The sequence below is a fragment of the Melanotaenia boesemani genome, chromosome 18 (assembly GCF_017639745.1).
Source record: "Melanotaenia boesemani isolate fMelBoe1 chromosome 18, fMelBoe1.pri, whole genome shotgun sequence".
NCBI classification, from domain to species: domain Eukaryota; kingdom Metazoa; phylum Chordata; class Actinopteri; order Atheriniformes; family Melanotaeniidae; genus Melanotaenia; species Melanotaenia boesemani.
This window is the reverse complement of record NC_055699.1, coordinates 15,094,459-15,113,793: the sequence shown is the minus strand read 5'-3', so window position 1 is coordinate 15,113,793 and position 19,335 is coordinate 15,094,459. Positions and strand designations below refer to the sequence as shown.

General features: G+C 39.9%; 1 protein-coding gene across 2 annotated transcripts in view; it reads right to left on the bottom strand.

Moving 5' to 3' along the window:
- Positions 1-11,146, bottom strand: part of sema5a (sema domain, seven thrombospondin repeats (type 1 and type 1-like), transmembrane domain (TM) and short cytoplasmic domain, (semaphorin) 5A) — a 136,479-nt gene extending 125,333 nt beyond the window's left edge. Inside the window, exon 1 of one of the 2 annotated variants that reach the window (XR_006008353.1) lies at positions 10,626-11,146. The gene's annotated coding sequence lies outside the window, so the exon portion shown is untranslated. The remainder of the gene's footprint in view (positions 1-10,625) is intronic. The other variant, XM_041968953.1, reaches the window with a different exon arrangement.
- Positions 11,147-19,335: the final 8,189 nt, after the last annotated feature.

Sequence of the window (19,335 nt, the reverse complement as noted above, 5' to 3'; positions counted from 1 at the left end):
TGCTCCTCCTTAACTTCACACAACCAAGGCTGCATCAAGTTTGCACGTCTTCTGCTCTCCTCACGTCGCTGTGCGGTCCTGTATTCAGCTATAAATTCAAGCTTTCCTGTGTAAGCATTCATCGTGTTGGAAATATAAATCAAAGCACTAAAGCTGTCTGTTTTCCAGCAGATGATACTGCTGGGTAATCTGCATTTATCATCCCATCTAGTTACATTCTTTAACACAAAGAGAGTGTCAGAAGTGTTTGTGGATGTTTGAGTGACAGACTGCAAAGAAAGCCGACACCGTATCAGAAACGCAGCTAAATTATAGCTGAGGTGCTATCCTCTGAGGCATAAATAAAACTATAAAACGTTTCTTTAGGCCTATTCTGACACCAATCCTCTACAACAATAGCTGTAAATCATATGCTTGTACACTGTAATTAACATCCCTCACCTCTTTCCTTGTAATCATGTCGACTAAATATAGGAGTGGTAAACATTTCAGCATTTTGCGCTGAAGGTATTTTCAATTATTTTCTCTACATTTAATTAGCTTTTGCAGCCTCTGTAAAAGTTCAGTGAGAACTCTGATTCACACTGTAGCACCAAAGAGGAAGACTCAAAGATGAAATAAAGTGACCTGTAATCTGTCAATTACTGTAATTGGTTCAGCGAAACCTTGACAAACTCTGGATATCTGCGAGGGTGAAAAATCACAAGGGGAGCATGATGATATGAAAAGGGAAAAAACAACGTGCCTTCAAAACATAAAAAAAAATGAATAAAATAAAATAATCAGGGCAGGGCAAAACATGCATTTGGAATAAGAAAGTGTTAGTTATTGGGCTGGAGGACAGGAGTAGGAGGTGTGGGGGTATGGAGCTCCACTGATGACAATGACATGTTACAGTAGGTCTCATTGTGTGTGGAAGGAACCTGCCACCGCCACTGTGGGTGTTGAAATGACTGAAATGGCTCCAGGACATTGACTCCGCTGTTGTTTCAGGCCTATTAACTCACAACACCACCCATAAATGGAGAGTTGTTAGTTCCAATGTGTAAGTTACTGCATCCAGATGCTGCACTCTGACCTTCTCCAATAAGAAAAGGTTGAGTGAAAAAGCTAATCCTCTTCTGGGGATAAACTTGGCATTGTATCAAGCTGAAAATTTTCAGCACAGTATAAGGAAAAGGAGTAGTGTATGGGCAAGGAAAAATGCAGAAAAAAAGGTCAAATTTCTCAAAAGCACATTCTAAATTTCTTTGAAGATCTTCCCCTTTACATTTAAGGTTTTTGTGATACAAACAAAGGCATTTAGGAGCCAAAATAATAAATAAATAATCCTTAATCACACAATTATCTCCTGAGAATCAGCTGCTTGATAACAGTTTCCGCTTCACATCATGCAGTACAACACCTTCCCACGTGTTGTTCTAAAGTCAATAAAAAAAAGATGTTGAACCTGCAGAGGAGAATCCCCTCTTGCCCTTAACTGTTGCAATGAGGGAAGAACTTTTCCACCCAGAAAGCCTTGGGGGAGCTGCATGGAGCACAAAATAGATCAGGATACCACGAGGCCTGCCTTCATAAGTTCAGAGGTCTATTTTTAATGACAAGAGCACTGCTATAAAGTGTTATGTACAGAGAAAGTCCAGAGGAGATGTATCCTCTGTGTGGGAGTTCCATCCCTCACTATATCTGTCTGAAAGGTTCGACAGAGGTTTCAGGAAAAAAACAACTGCAGAGATCTTCTGCAACAAAATCCCATTTTATCTTGCATTTGATATGATTTGCCTGCACTCATCACAGCTCATTCTCATCAAGGAAGATAATAGAATTGTCCTCTACTTTTTTTTAGATGTCATAGTAAACAGTAAACGAGTGTGGGGTCTGTGCACTTTTCTTGCATGCCTATATCTCTTTGAAAGGGCAGCAGAGAAGTTAGGGTCAGTGTTTGGGTCAGGTCTGGTCAAGCTGAGGTCAACAAACAGCAGCACAGCCATTATGAGAAAGTGAAACAAGAGACTTTCCTTTCAGTGACTCTGCACCCTGCTGACCCCCAAAGCCCCGACACAGCTGAGCTGCATGTGAAATAAACAGCAGAACTTAATATATACTTAATATTTATACAGAGATATTTTAGTTTAACTCTTGAGTCACTCTGGTTTGCTTCTTCTTGTGGATTTATTTGTTGCTTTCACTTTTCTGACTACCTGACAGCCTCTGTTTCTCTTCCTTCGTCGAAACTCTGACTACACTGCACGATGCTGCGGGGTTTACAGCTTCTCCATACAACAGAAAAGCACACAATACACAAAAAAGGCGCTTTTGGTGTTTTTCTAAGATTTCTCTTTTTCTGTGCAAGGAAATCTTTAAACAATCAACTTTCGTCCCGACAAGGTGGAAGACAGGCAGGTCAAAATTCAGCACAACAGCTCAATAAAGCTGACTTCTGGGGGGAACTCACCAACACAATCTACTTAGAGGAGAAGAATAGAAACTATCTCTTGTTTCACAGCCTAATCAGAACATTGTACTAACCAACAGACAGCTCATATGAGAAAAAAAAAGCAAAATCCAGGCAAAATCTCTAGAATTACTCCACTGTCTTTTGCAGCAGTTGATATGTTTGTTGCTAAAACCCAGTACCTGACTAGACTTAATTTTCCATAACACAATATCCCTTGAAAGAAATCTTTCTGTTGTGTACAGCACAATCCTACTCCGAGTGACTTCTTTCTCTCATGCACACGTTTAAAAAAATCAAAGTCGAGTCAGATTTAAATCAACAAAATAAGGTGCTCACTGCTGGCAGACAGCCACTTTCTAACTGGAGGCTCATTTTTCTTGATAGTTTATTCAAGGAAGAATGCAATGTTATTCAGAGGGAATAATAAGTGGTCTATTATTCACTGCTGGTGGTTTACATCAGACCACACATCCGCTATGTGGTTCCACCTTCAGAACTGAGGCAGCATTGTGTCTTTGAGCGGCTAGACTACACATTCACCTTGGTGTTGACCACAGACGGGTAAAGAGTTTGACTTTTTAACCCACCGTGTTTCGTGTCTGAAGGTCTGAAGGGTGAATAGAGTTTGAAGGAAAGGTTTTGGAAAACAATGGCTGCACGTAAATGGGACACTTGACCATGTGGCTGTGTTTATTACTCCCCCTTTCTTTTGAATGTTGCCAAAAGTCCTCTTAAAATCTGCTAATTTACTTGTTTACCATCTTCACTAACTTTTTATTGGTACTCACTTTTTTTGCATGAAGGAAATAAAATATTACCTGTCTGCACAATACAAAGGATTTGATAAATTTTTCTCCTTCTTTTGCATATTATTCCACCAAGCTACAGCAAAATGTAACAATATGCATACAAATCCAGTATTCTGAGCCTTTCCACAAAGAAAGGCATTTACAGAACAATGGGAAAAAACCATTAATACAACGATTTAGTAGGAAAAAAAAAAACAAAACAAAACAAAGCAAAGCAACTAACTAAAGGTATTACTTCAGTAGATTTGATTGAAGACATGAAACCGATAAGTGGCTGAATGTTATGACATTTCAGCTGGTTAAGATCAGTCAGTTTATTTACTTTTTATAGAGTACAATGTTTTAGTCTTCTGGCATCCAGCCGAAGAGTTGGACGCCTCCAAAGGGCCAGAAGATTAGTTTAAGGGAGTCATGAAATTATTAACAGCGAAGAAAAGTTCTGCTTTGTCATCAGTTTGTGGACTCTTCTGTAATCTTTGCCCTCTTGTGCAGAGGCTTATAACAGAAGAGTCTCTTACACAAGCCAAAATCAGGGGAACCATTAGTTTAGTCCTTAACTCTTTAATCTCCACACACAGAAAAAAGGAAGTAAGAAAAAAGTAAAATATTTCTTTGTTTTTTTTTTCTGTTCATTTGGACCAAGTGGTGGAGATAGCTCAGGCCGGTTTACTTTCACAAATCTTTAATAAAATTCATTGCAGTCACTGAAAAATGTGCTTAACCATACGATACAGCAAAGGGTTAAAAAGATTGCAGCGGACGTTTTTTTTGCCTGTTTGTTTCATCTTTAAAAATCTGAAGTTTAAAAGTGGCAAACTATTTTATTTATTAAAAAAAAAAAATCGGGCAGAGTAAAGACTGTATTTTTGCCAAAGCAAGGTGGAGACTAACAGATGAAACCCGCAGGGCACAAACATCTCAAATATACACGATGAACCTTTTAAAACTTTGGTGATGAGTGGAGCTTTATGAGTAGGGAAACACTGAGGGTTTGAATAGAAGGTGAGGAAGAGTGTGCATTAACTACATTTTCCATCTCATGCTCTCTGTCCCTCCACTTCCATCTTCCAACTTCTCCGCTGCTGAGTTGCCAGCCTGTCTCTCGCCATCGGCCCCTCTCTAAAGACCTCCGCCTCTGACAGCTGAATCCAACAGACTGACGCATCCTGGGACGGACGCCTCTTGAGAGAAGCTCTTTGCACACTTATTTTCCTTCCAACCTGCTCTTCCTGCCTGTCCTCTCATCAGTCCTTACATCACCCCTTTTATCTCCATCTTTTTCCTTTTCTTTTCCTTTCAAGAATCAGGTGCCTCCCCTCTTAGTCTTAGAAACTTAAGTTCTTATCTTTTCACCTCTATCAGCCTCCTCTTTCTCTTATTATATCTCTCCTCTAATCTCCTTCTGTATCTCCCTTCCTCTCCCTTTATTTCCTGCATGGCTGAACAACAAGTAGTGGACCAATTTATCTTTCAGATGTTATCACAAACTTTCATATAAGGTCGGATAAAAAGAATACAGCACGCTCTGTAATTTCATTTTCTCATTCATCTGCTGGGGGAAGCCTCATCTTGCAACTTGAATTTTCTTTCTTTTTTTCGAGGATATTGCTCTGATTGGCCCCTTATAATATTTCAAAGTAGAGATAAATGTTTTCATTTGCTGAAGATTAAAGGATTTTTTCTGTATTTATATCCTCTCACTGATCAAGTTAAGAGTTTCTCTGGCTGTTTGTGTTGTTGTGATAGATGGAGCTCAGATAGCTCTAAACACATCACATCAAAAGAGCTTCTTATCCTAAAATGATATCCTCCATAAAGATAAGATGCAGAACAATGCACATCCAATGAGGGAATAAACATCCAAACCCAAGATTTTAGCCACATATCTTCCTCCTGCTGATATGAAACACTGGATAACACACAAATAAGTACACAAAACCCGGCACCTGCTTCAGTAATGGGTGGCTGCTAATTTAGCAGTGACTATACATAGCAAAGAGTGTCAAAGTCTCACAGGAGGCAGTCCAGTTTTGCTCTCACCTCCGAGCTACAAGCTGCTGCTTGAACAGAAGAAGCTTCTACAAAGGAGAAATACGTAAGCTGCGCGGCGCTATCAAATGATCCTCTCATTCACGCTTCAAAGCCATTCATCTTTCTGAGAAATACAGCTGGGTGTCAGCCCACAGAGGGAGAAGGAAAAAAAAAAAAAAGTGCATGTCTCCCTCTGTGTCTCTGCATGTGTGTTTGGTGACAACTCATGACTCATTTCACCCTTCAAATGGCCCTGTGGCACTCAATCTGTCAATAAACAAAGACCAGCAAGCCTCTTCACTCTCTTCCTCAGTCACTCATTTTAAAACCCTCTTTTCACCTCTTTTCTTTTGACTCTTAACGCTCCATCACACCCTCTCACCACGCCTGTTCTCTCCTCCCTTCAATCTTGCCAAGCTCATACAGATGCAAGAGGTAAAACAAATAGTGTAAAAAACCTCCAAACTTTTAAAAAAAAGCTCAAAATAATAACTTCTCCTGTTGTCACAGCTGTTTGCATCCATCTCTGTCTAACCTTTGAAACATCCTCTTGGCTTGATCCCTGGTGAAAAAGAGGCTTTGGGGATTATTTAATCGTGACCCAAATAGTCTCCCTCTTCCTCCTGTACAGACTTCATAGTTAAAAGACAGATTCCTTTGCTATTTGAGTGGGGTTTGAGGTTGTAGGGGAGTGAGGGACGGAGCTAATGTGGTGGAACAGTGCTGGGGGAGTGACGGCTGGCTTAGCGGGGCTAATTCCCTCTGACGTGTGGACATGAAACTGGATGTTTCGCTCAAACCGCAGACGTTCACTCTTGGATCTGAGCAGCAGAAATAATAGCGCATCAAGGCTTGCGTGTCGCTCGCCTGCGCTTCCCTGCCTCCCTCTGAAGTCAGATGATTTCCTACACCTGCTCTGGTGCTGTTTCTGCTGTTTAACATGCAGCATGAAATTACGGCGCCTTCCCCTGCCTGTTTTACAAGGATATGTCCCATCAGAGAACTGCTGTGTGTGTGTTTTTGTCTGATTGTACATGAGCGCGTTGACATTTTATCACTTTGGTTCCACCTCCTTTCTCACATCTGCCTTACTTTCAGATGCCTTTGCACTGTCTTTACTCCAGCTGGGTAACATTATAATGTAACTTTCCTCAGAGTGGCATCTTATCTGGGTTTTTTATTAAGCGTCAAACCTGACTTCACAGCTGACCTATATGGAAAGAGGTGCGTGTTAGGCAGCAATAAAATGTCATGTTGAATTTTGGAAGGATAAACAACAGATAGGCTGAATAACAAATGACATGAGACTGCATGGAGCATCCCACTTGACAACTTCCTCACTATCTCTTTGGTAACCATAGTGACACTTTGCAATGTTTATAATCCCCAACACTTTAAAGAAGTGTTGGGGATTATAAACTTTTACTTCATCTGTGATGGACAGGCTCTCAAACCCAGTTTGGGGAAGACTTGGCATTACCATAGCAACACTCTATCTTCCTAAATGACTGACAATAGCTGAAATAAAAAGGGGGGAAAAAGTTTACTGACAACTTTCTCTGCTATGTAGGGATGGGTAAGAAATGTATCTAAAACTGCCCCCTCACCACCACCACCAGGGTGCTTTAAACACATCCACAAATATTTTGAATCAGTGTCTTCCAGCATGTGGGAAGGCTTTCTAAATCTATGACAAATTTGAAATCAGAAGTAGCCGGAGGAAAAAGGGAGGGATGAGATAGTGGCAAAGTGGTTGTGAGGTATAAATAGCCTGTGGTATCGTGAGGACAAAGCACAGCAGGAAAAGAACAGTAAACCACATCAGCTATTGTTTGAGTCTCCAAGTTTACTGGCATAAGCGTGATAAATCATCCATTGAGGGAGAATCTTTAAAATCGGTGCTCCCTTGCAATTCTCAGCCAATAAAGCCGGATCTTTTGTAAGGCCGTGTGTACAGACACAAACTATTCCAAAGCCCCATCTTGCTGGTGCCTGATGAATAAGTAACCAAAGGGCCTTAAAGAGCGCAGAGGGACCAGAGGGTAATGACTGTTTAGTTTAAACGTGCATGATTATGTCTTTCGCTTTCACTCCCAGCAGGACTCGACCCCACCCCTGAGGGGATGCTGAATCACAAAGGTCAACAACAATGGGCTCGTCATTCATTCGGTTTCCATGGTGACCACTCAGCCCCTGCTAAGGCCGCCAGGGTCGTTTTCATCACTGAGCTCTCCTGGCTCGGGCTAATTGCCGTGTTTGTGCTGGTGTCAGTGCTCGGGCAAATTCCCATCACAACGTAAATATCAGCATTGCTAATCAAATGCTGCTCTTCACAGAAAATGACTGGTTAACACACCGTAGGCTCATTACTATCTGCAACTTATCTCTATTGTAGCGCATGAAGGTAAATGTTGTTCTGTGTTACAACTATTGACCATGTAAGGATTAAACTGTGGACTATTTTCTCTATTACATTCTTATCTGTTTAATTACTACATAAAGTATTATAGTGAGAAATATGCTCCAGCCCTCCCTCGATCCTGAATTGGATATAGCGGGTGAGACAGTACTGTGCAAAAGTCGCTACCCCTGGTTTCTGAAAAGGGCAAAAATCTATTGTAATGTGCACAAACATAACCATCGTTTAGACAACTGTAACACAGTTTAAAGTTAATTTTTAGTATGAGTACTTTCTCTTAGACATGCTTTTTTGCAATGCCTTTAAGTAGTCTCTAGGGACAGTTCTCCAGGATTCCTGAAGGATGTTCCACAAAGGTCCAGGTAAGACCCGTTGCCTCTGATTTTCAGTTCACTTCTTGTGTTATTTCCCATACTTCAGCCTTTTCTCCCTGCTTCCCCTCCTTAAGAATGGCTTCTTGACAGCTACTCTTCCATGAAGGCCATTTGTGATCAGGCTTCAGTGAACAGTAGATGGATTAGATAAGGAGCCAGACGCATCTCTTTGGTCCTGTGTCAGGTCTTTATTGGATTTTTTTTTTTTTGTCTTAAGGACATCACCTTCATACTGTTCATCTCCTGTAGATAGTTTTATGTGCTTCCAATTCTTTGTTTTACTTAACCAGTTTCTTTTTTTGTTGTTGTTTTAAGGATGCTGCACTTAATGCAGAAATATGCCAAATTTTCAAAAATGAAAATACAATTTTATGTCAGTCAAACTGTGTTATCAATAGCATTTTATATAAATGGGGCAACATGGGAATGACATAGATATAGATAAACAAAGTGACTAAAGATATTCTTTAAAATGTTTTTTGTTTTGTTTTTCTTTTTTTTGTTTTGTTTTGCTAATTTCTCGGTTATATGTAGACACTATTTAATCTTAGAAGTAAAATGTCTTTCTGTGCTTGAATCATTCACAAGTCAGTATTAAGTGACTTAATAAGCATAAAAAAAACATATTCCTCTGTAAATGGTCAGGTACAAAGACTGGACTGAAAATGAGTGAAACAGCTGATGTTCTAAGAAAGAATGTAAACGGCCTTCAGAAACTCTGGAGAGCTGTGCTGAAGACCACTTTTAAAAAAACAACAAAGTCTGACTCCATGGAAATTTGGACACACTTTCCTATTGGATTCAACAGGAAAGTGTGTCCAAACATTTGACTGGTACTGTATAACTACTAATTTTTGCAACTGTAATGTTTTTTTCAACTATATTTCTTGAGCAGCTCAACTGCAAAATAAAAAACTTTTGCCAAAAGGCATCATATTATATTATTTCTTGACTCGACACTTTCATGACCTCGCTCGCGCGATATTCTTTCTGTCTCCTCTCTGCTCCTGAGGGATTTTAGCATCCACCGTCTAATAAAGGACTGGGCACTGTGAGTATAAAGTCACTTCCATCTGGATGAGGGTCACTTGTTTCCATCAGTGAGCACAGTGTGATGGTTTGGACAGGATATAGCATCCTCATGGGTCTGAGGCCTTAAGATCAGAGGAAGCTGACTGTGTTTGTCAGAGATGCTTCCATGATCAAAACAAGCACAGACCCCCTGAATAACAATAAAACTGGGAAAGGGTATGTTGAGTGTGCTGTACTCTGGACAAAACATCTGAGTTGAAAGATTTGCATATTTTTAAACAGGTGCATGCCTCAGGCCTGAAAAACAATGCTGATACTTAAACATTATGTCCACTTAATCATACACTAATGAGGATGTTGGAGATCAAAGCTGCTGCAGGGACAGAGCTGCAAGGCAACTGGAAAAATACAAGTTCAATTGATTTATACATACATCGAGTATTTAACCTGTCCCACTCACTGACTAACACTGCCTGCTGAACCAGGCAGGCTTCTTTTTGTTCAACATATTTTTTTCAAGTGGAATTTACAGTATATAGAAAACTAAAATGAACCTCTGATTATACTTCTTATATAACTCTTATCATTGTACAAAACCACAGATAAAAACTTTCAAGGGCAGCTCTGACTGTGCTACTAATTAAGAAGCCTGAAGTTCCTGCTGTAAAGCCGGAGGGGTTTGAATCCTTTGACTGCACATAAAGGTAAAATGCATGCATTAAGCTGCATGCAATCTGTTTCTCAGGAAGGCTGTGAATTTTGAACATGGCCTTAGACTATTAACAACTATCACAGAACTTTCCCAAAGCAAATTAAATCAAAATCTTTGCAGAAGTCAGACAACATAAAATGGATTAAAAGTCCATTTTAATGACATTTCATCTTGTAATTTAAAAAGAAAAGTACATGAAATACGTAATGTGTTTATTAATATTTTGTCTAAGCCACTGAAATGTTAAGGACAACAAGCTTTGCCAAGCTATTCTCTTTTCTTTTGGAATTTATGGCCAGTAATATCTTCCAAGCTTCTCCCATAATACATCAGCGCACTTAAGGAAATACGAGTCTTTAAAGCTTCTGGTTATAACAACAGCATCTAATCAACCGTGTAAAGTTGTTAGAAGGAGGAAAGCAAAACCAAACAAGTTTGATGATAGCGATAGAGGGGGTATCTGACGGTGGATGCACTCTGTCAGCACCACCAAGTGGTGAGAAATCGTAGAGCCCATGTAAAACTTCTAAAAACTGATTATTTCTGTTATTTCAGGTTTTGTGCATGGGTGTGTTTCAACATTAGTTGATGTAAAGTCCCATTCTGCAACTATATTTAATTACGCTAAGATCATGCAAAAATAGTGCGTTTGAGAACAGACTCAATGATCAGGAGAAAACAAACGCAAAATTGAGGGTTGCAACTGCTGCAGACGTCTGTGACTAAATCTGAACAGGACTTATCAAAGCCGGATCACAACAGCGCGAGGTTTAGTGTAAGACATGCTTACCAAGTGAGGTGCCCAACTCCCGTTCATCTAGTCTTGTGCCGCTGAGAAGAAAAGAGTGGAAACACAGAGGTTGAGATGAAGATGAAATATCCTCACTTCTGCTGCGTCTCCGAAAATATGGACCTTGGTATAGAAAAAGAAATAAATGGAGGGGTAAGAAACTCCTTCTGTCTCTACAAAGATTCCTCTCGCTCCTCCGGAGCCCCGCGTGCTATTTCTGCCCCACGGGAAAGCGCTCTGTGCCGGCGGCTCCTTAGCGCACGGCTTGTAATCGGACACTGCACTGTCGCGCTGCGCCACACACAATGTGCCTCCTCTCTGTGGCGTGGTGCGAAAATGGCAACGGCGCTTTGTAAAAAAAAAGAAAAAAAAGGAAAAAAAAGAAAAGAAAGAAAGAAAAGTATTTTCCTTCAGCAGTTCTTGTGCAAAAGAACCTTTCCTGAAAAAATAAAAAATGAAATAAAAAATCAGCCAGAGTAGAGGAGATTCTTCCAACAAGGCTGCCTTCAGTTACAGCTGCGCTGCTCTGGAGTATGGTTTTGTTGGCTGAAGATTGCGCCCCCACTTCTGCGCGTCCACTCCAGCAGCGAGGTGAGACGTGGCAGCGGCGCACAGCTGTCCTGCAGGTGGAGGAGAGCGATGCAGACCCGTAAAAAAAAAAAAAAAAAAAAAAAAAGCCAGGTAATTACTGAGATTTGTCATATCTGACATATATGATGACATCTTTACATCTATGCCCCATTGATCCCAGCAGGAGAATTCTCCTTTGGTTTGTGTATTCCAACAAGGTCAGAAGTCAATAGCATGCTTCTGATAATAATCCTGGGGGGTCTTCAAATATATATATATATGTATATGGATATAATATATGGATATAGTCCTTGATAGAAAGTGATTTGAAAGCCATTTTTAAAACAAAATATAGATTTTCACCAAGTGTTAAGTTCACAATCAGTAGGCTTTGAACCCTGCCATACATACTGTTGTGGAACTTTTAATAAAGACATGATGAGAAGTGACGTAAAAGTTTAAAGACGAGTCTTTCATTTTCTGATCAGAAAGGGTAACGGTCAGTAGGCATGCAGCAGTTCTAAGAAGTACTGCAGAGATAAGAAGGACAACTTGCTTTTTATTTGGTGCATTATCAACATCCAAATATCTAGCTTGACTCCATGTGGTCTTCATCCTCATACACCGCAAATCAGGCCACGGTGATACCTGCAAGGATGGAACCCAGAGAGGATCTGGACCCTGCATTGTTTAAGCAGGTATGATTAAAGCATAAAGTCAAGATAACTTAGTAAATATGAAGAATCTAAATTCCATCACAGTATCTGCAACCATATTGAGCCAACAGTCAAATATTTTGGATGAAGACTTCTGCTGCTGCTTTGTACAGCCAGAAGTTATTCTTCTTTTTTTTTTTTTTTTTTTTCATTTAAGCAAATATTTACTATTTCTAATGTCAAGAGTGTTTGACACAGAAAGCAAAGGAGAGAAAATGACAGCGCTGTCTCTCCATGCCTTTATGTATTCTAATAGTGACATCCTTGGTTCAATTACTTATTTATCTCCTGGTGAATGAATGCTTGGAAATGAATGCTTTACTATCAAGCTCCAAAAGCTCACTATGTCGTACGCAGCTTTAGGGCTCTGACAGTGTGTGTCTGTCTTTTTGACAGACACGTAGCAAAGTCAACAACAGCTTGTTAATATGTCTCTACATTAAACAGGAGCCTGCCTCTGTGACTGCTTTGCTCATGTGTACCCACATCTAAATTCAAATCAGGTAATTTTCATAAAAATGTTGCTACCCACATGGGGGAAGTAAAGCTGAGATTTACATTTCAAGTGGCCTCGGTGCAACTCTGGGAATTGCGTGGGTAACCTTTTTCTTTCTCTTGCGGTTTAGGGGGATGCAGAGAGAGCAGATCTGCTGCATATCAGAACAGGCTGGATGAAGTTTTGGCAGGCCAACAGGCTATAGTGCTTAACAAATGCAATGCAGACACTAAAGGGATGAATAAGTTGAGCGCTGGTTGAGACAATTAATTGACTTTATACACATACACACACACACACACACACACACACAAATCAACTTTCAAATGTAGTTTCATCCATTGTAAGTGCTGTGACCTGCAGAACTTTATCTCCACGCATCAGGAGTTTCACTCTCTGCTCAGCATGGTGTGCTCTCCTTTAGAATAGCAGTTTTACTCCCTGATGGCTGAACCCGGAGAGCATGTCGGGCTTCACAGGGTGAGTAGATTTCATCAGTAAAAAGAAAGCAAAGTCTTTAAATGCATTGTCAGACTGAGGGTTGTCTGATCTTAAGTATATTTTAAGTACAGTTTGTGATGGGAGGTTTGAGACTCAAGGAGCCTAATCCACAGTCTGACGCTCATTGCTCACTATTTTGATGTCAGGAAAACATTACAAAGTTGCCAGGCAACCACAAAAACGTATGTTTAAGATGGAATCGCCTCACCTGGCCATAAACAGTGGTTTGACTTTGTGTATTGTCTATATGCTGTATCATTTTTTTAGCTTTCTGATAAAAGTGACTTTGTAGTGAAAACTCCTGTCAGTCTGTCAGCATATGCTCTGAGCACCTTGCCGAGCACTCCGTCAGGCCCTGCCACCTTTCTAGGGTTCACTGTCTTTAGCACACGTCTCACTTCATGCTCTTGTAGTGTCGGCGTGCTTGTGGTGGGGAGTGGTGAAAGTAGTGTGGCTGCTGAGGGTCTGTTTGACTCAAACCAGGCAAATAAGGAGTGGAGATCCTCTGCCAGGGAGGAATCAGTCCTAGCAATCACCTGATTACCGCTTCTTTAGTTGGTGATTTGATTCAATTCTGGCCACATGCTCCTGGGGTCATTCTCAGCAAAGTAGTCCTCAGTCTTCCTCTTGTAGGCCGCCTTAGCCACCCTGATGCCTTTTTTGAAGGCCACACTGTACAGGGGCAAATACCTGTTCCTCAACGTTAAGGCAGTGTTGTGGCTCTTCAGGAGTGATTGTACAATTAACAAGCCATTTTATGGTGAAAGAGATTAACACGAAGAATGACATGTCCTCTAAAAAAAAAAAAAAAATAGCAAGAAAAATAGTCTGTGTAACTTCCAGTGTCTGACGTTTTGAAAAGACCTGCTGTGATATAACCCACTGCCACATTTTCTCCTTGTCTTTTAATTGTTCTTACTGTTATTGTTTTGCCATCCCGGTTCAGTGTTGAGGTTGCTAATTACACACATGTATACGTGATCCACTATCCTACTATGGAAGGTCTCTAACCAACTACAGGAGAGCCATTTACACACTTTTAACAAAGTGATCGTGTCAAACTGACATACCTTGACTGAGCTAATTTTGCTTTAGAGGAAAAGACCAAAAGCTCACTGACCATCTTTTTAATGTTTTTTCCTTTTTTGGCTTTACAAGAAATGCGGAAGTAATAATGATTAGAACAGCCAACAACAATGTAATTGTAATGTATTTTTTAGCAATCAAGATCTGGTTCACAACACAAACCACAATGTGGAGTTTCTAAAGTACTGGAGGCTGCAGTTTCAGGACTATGGCCACCGTCTCTGGATAACAGTTCAAGTCCCTCAGCATCACTTTGAGTACGTTTTGCAGTCATTTAAACTTTTTCTGTTTCATTTCATGTTAAATGCTAAAATGGTTAGAGTTAAGGAAGAGTGGATGTTCCAGATGGGGTTATTATTCTCTAACAGTAACTCTTCATTACTCCTACTCTTGCTAATTCATACACCTAAGTACCTAATACAATACATGAGTTTCCTGAAACTATGGCTCAGAAACTGCAGCCTCCAATAATGCAGTAATCCCTAACTACACACATGCTCTGGTCTACAAAGAGCAAGGCTGGCCACTGCTTCATGCTAGGGTAAACTAAACCAGTAAATGTGACATGTAAATACAAAGAGCTACATTTTCTCAGAAGATTCTACGGGCTGTAGCAATAAATTTTAAGTAATAGTCAGTTTGTATCTGTATGGAAAGCAGGTACCATTGAGAACAACACAGTAATTTTAGAATGGTCTCTGGGCTTTTATGTTCATCTGTTGTTGTGTTTACTTCATGTGAGCATGTGCACATGTAATATATTTGCGTGAATGAATGTGAAATAGAAAAAAAAATTACAAACAGCAGGCCAAGCACAATTCTTGAGTGCCAAACCTCAGTTGACAGTTGCCAAGACCCCATATTCCTTCTGTCAAACAGGCCATCTGTCATGCTGTATCTCTGCCATATCAGGTCCCAGGCACTCTCACACTTTGCAAACACAGTCAGTCCACTTTCCAGCCACAGGACCATGCAAAATACACACTCTCCCTAGAACTTAAACTTATTATTTTCACATGTTGAGGTTGTAATATACCTGCATACACGAATAACTGTATGTGAATGACTATGTTTGGCTGACTCAGGTTGCAGGTGATATGAGAGCACAGGTGAGCTAAAAACAAAAAATAAATGTTTTACTCACCTCCCACAAGAGCAAGAGCTGAGGTTTAAAAGAGTTGACTATGACTATGAAAAGATAGCATGGGTGAGAGAGAGATGAGCTGGTCAGCTGTGAAAGACTGCAGTCATTCCTCACTCTGAGCTCCATACCTGCAGACTCAATGAGCCATCCCACGCTGCAGCAGGGCTAAAACCGTACGATTTCTCAGGCTTACTCAGCCTTACCCTGCCCTGCAGAAGCAGCATCCAGGGCCTTGTATTGCCAGAACTCCACAAAGTCTACTTCACCTGCCACGCTCCACAGGAGGAAGAATTGGACAATGATGCTGTAACTGTCAGTGTCAAAGGAAGTGTTCATATAACAGGAGAGAGAAAGTTCTTCTCTAAGTTTAGGATGGCAAAAGTCGGGTAAAAGACCTGAGGCCATGCTCTAGTTATGACTAACTTCATGTCTGTTCCGGTGTTATCATGGTAAGCTCACCACTTTAGTATCTCATACCAATTTTTGGATGGGTTATTATGAATTCTGACATCCAAAGGATAAATTCATTGTTGTTGTGGACTTTCCTGCAGCCCCATCTGTGAAACATCTCAGTATGCACCAGAGCAGCCCAAATTTGGAACAGATATTCAGGCTTCCTAGATGATGTGTCCCATGACAATTGAGTGGATTGCCATGAAATTTTGCCTGATTATACTGTAATGATAAATAGACACATTTGCAGACAATTAAAAGCCCACAGATGCGTGAAGTCTACTTAGACTCTTAAAAGATAAAAAAAAGAAATAGATAACCTTATTCAAAATAGAAAAAATCCAATCCTGCAGTATTTCTTTCAGAAATTGGATGACCTTTATATGATATGGTTATGATAGCAATCATTTAAATAATACAAAAAGTACAATTGTTATGTTACTTACACAATAATAAAGTGTTAACCATGAAAATAGAGTGTGAGACTAAAAGTGGCCTGATATCAGTTCAACAAACCTTTATGTCAAGTCTCAAGTCTTTGACCTCAAGTCCAAGTCAAGTCTCTAGTTACTTTTAGTTGTAATGAGTAATCTGCTGTCTGGTCTGCTTAGAAGGCTGCATTATAATATCCAAGGAATTAAAAATCCGTACTCAACCTTTGTCTAACTGCAGTTTTGTAACGGCACTGATCTGTAGCTTAAACTGATAAATGCTCTGTCCCTTTCCTCTGGACAATTTCTTTGCTTTACTTCACTATTTGCTTCAAAATTGAATAAAACAACTCAATATTTGAATTAATTTAGATCCAGTATTTGCAGACCCAATAAATGTTCTTTACATTCCTTTGTTGATGAATAGTTGTTTTTGGAAGTAAATGAGTAATTGGACAAGAGTTATAAGGACTCATTTATAACTTATACTATTATAAAGTTCTAATGAGTAATTAGACAAGAGCTAATAATTCTAGTCAAATAATTTTTACAGTGTTTGGTGCTTCAGACAGCCTTATTTCATGGTAGAACTACATAAACTGGCCCACAGATTAAAACACTACAGTTTCACAAACAAAGCTGTAGAAATAGTTATAGATTTTCTCTGTTTTGATTCATTTATTTATTACTGAACCACAGCTTACATGGTAATTTCATTACATCAGTGTTCAGGGTTTCTATGACAATGTTCATGCTCCATGACACTGTGTGTCATTACACCCAGTGTCCACATCTTCCTATACAGGTATGTCAGACACTGTTGATTTGGCTGTAAATGCATATGATGAAGTGGAAGGAGCTAGTCTGTGGATTTCCATCCAACACACATTTAAGACACACCCCCGCTTTTTGTCTCTATTTCCCTTTCACTTGTGATTTTTGTCTGCTCTACTTCCCTCTTGCAAATGGTGATGATGAACAGCCAAAACACAGCATTGGGATCAGAAGTGCATGACGCATGCATGGCTCATGCATGGTAAAGTTGAGATGTTACAAAAGACTCGGATCCCCCCTCACCCACCCATGTTAGAAACTAGTCTGTGGCTGGCTCCAATGAAGACATGGCACTACTTTTTAGAGCTGCAGTTTCTAGAAAGATTATCATCTGTGACACTATGAGATACCAAGTACATGACTTCTTAATTAGCTGGGGGGATCGACATGTTGTGTTTCACCAAGCTCTGCAGAACATAATCTGCTGCATATTAACTGGGTGATGTTTGTGCTTAATTTGTGCAATTTTTTACTGCCCTGATTTGTCTGATGATTAGTAAACAATGCTGGGCTGAAACACCATCAGATAAAATGTACTTTTCATCAAGTATACAGTTATTGATCTATATATTTTAAAAGAAATATGTGTAAGGGTGATGTTTTATAGATGACAGCCCTACTGTACAAAATTAGTTTAATTTCCACGCAGGACTGGAAATAGGCACTCCACCCACTGAACTTTAAACTCCTTGGTCTTACTTATAACATCATGAAAGTTTAATCCATCTTTATCCTGTCCTTGGTCTGTCCAATCCTCATCAATTTGTTACTGTGCTGTGTGGGGGTATGATCTAGTATTGTCAGAGCAAGATCCTTCTAAAGGTAGCGAATAAATGGACTGAGTGAGATAATGAAATGCAGCTCCAGAGTCCAGGGGGTCATCTTTCTCGCCTTCTGCCGAGATTCCAGCTGGCTGTATTTGTCTTTGTCCTCCCCTCTATGGCTCATGATGGATAGCAAAAAGAATATGGCTGATGGTAAAAGTTTTCCTCTTTTTTTGTGTGTGTCTTCTTTCTTTTTGCCACGATCACCATTAGCAAAGTAGCAAAGTTAAGGGCTGGAGAGATGAACTCCGTGAAATTCAATCATGGGAATTGAAGGTTTGGAGGCGTGAGGTCTTGGCCCCATGGGCAGTTTGGAGATTGTTTCAGATTAATTAATGTCAAAAATGGAAAGGGTGAGGCCATTGAGGACAATTATGTATGGGACTGCTGGGCATGATGTTCGCCTTTCACAGTGAAGAGTGCAGACTGCTGATTTCTGTATCTGTGTTAAGGAGACATTTTATTCTCAGTCAGTAATTTTAGGCAGCAAAAAGCAATTTGAGAGGAGATAAGGTAGGCAGAAGCTACCCATGGCTAAATGGATAGAAAAATAAAGCCACTTATAAGTACTCAAGGTGCATATAATACAGAGGCACCACAGTGGGGGAAACTACCACCATCTCCTGTGTTGTAATCTCTTGAAAGCAGTCTGGGTTAAAAGAGGAATGCCACTCAATTAAAGGGTCCAGGTTTCACCACAGATCTGCTAATATGGGGGTATTGAAGAACAAAAATGTTTTTCTTTAAAAAAAAAAAAATCTTTTCTACTTGGAGAAATGTGTTAGTCTGATATTTACCCCGAAAATCACCCTTCAGTCACAGACACTGCTTTGCCTTTTCCACTGCATTCTTAATAGAGGATTTCATCAACAGTGCAAAATCTCAGATTAAGCAGATGAATAAACTGTACTCTTCTCCTTTTGGCCATGGGGGACTTGAATAAATGCTCACTGACACTGTCAAGGGAAATTGAAATAAATCCTCCAATTTCCAACTCAGCGGATGCTATTTGTTTCTTTCAACGCCATCTTCAGTTTCAGGGTGACTGCACTGACCTCTCACCACACAGTACTGGCTGTCCTCTTGAGTGCACATGTCCACAAGTCTGAGTCCTCACAAGCTGAGGGCACAGGCATCATTCACACCGATATGACACACATATACACCACATGCTCACAGCCAAGCAAAACTTTTGCAGCTCTGTCTGATATGTCTTGTGGCTTTATTTCTGTCTTTTTCTCACTCACACATAAAGCGTGGCACCTTCAGACCGACCAAAGCAGTGGGAGTTTTCATTTGCATAAACCATGATGTTCTCTAACCAGGTGTGCACACTGCATCGAGATTGGTCTTCTCGCTACAGTGGATTTATAACTCTGGAGCTTTGGAAACCATGATTTATGTCCGCAAGTGACATTTTATTTTTTTCATAAACGAAACATTATAGAAGGAAAATAACCCCAAAAGATTTAAATCAGCAACCAAAACTCATATCAGTTGATAACAATCAACCTCATTATTCTGATATTATATTATATATTTGTATATATATATATATATATATATATATATATATATATATATATATATATATATATATAAATATATACATCTCTTTGTTCCTGTACCCGGCATACAGACAAAGGCTCACACAA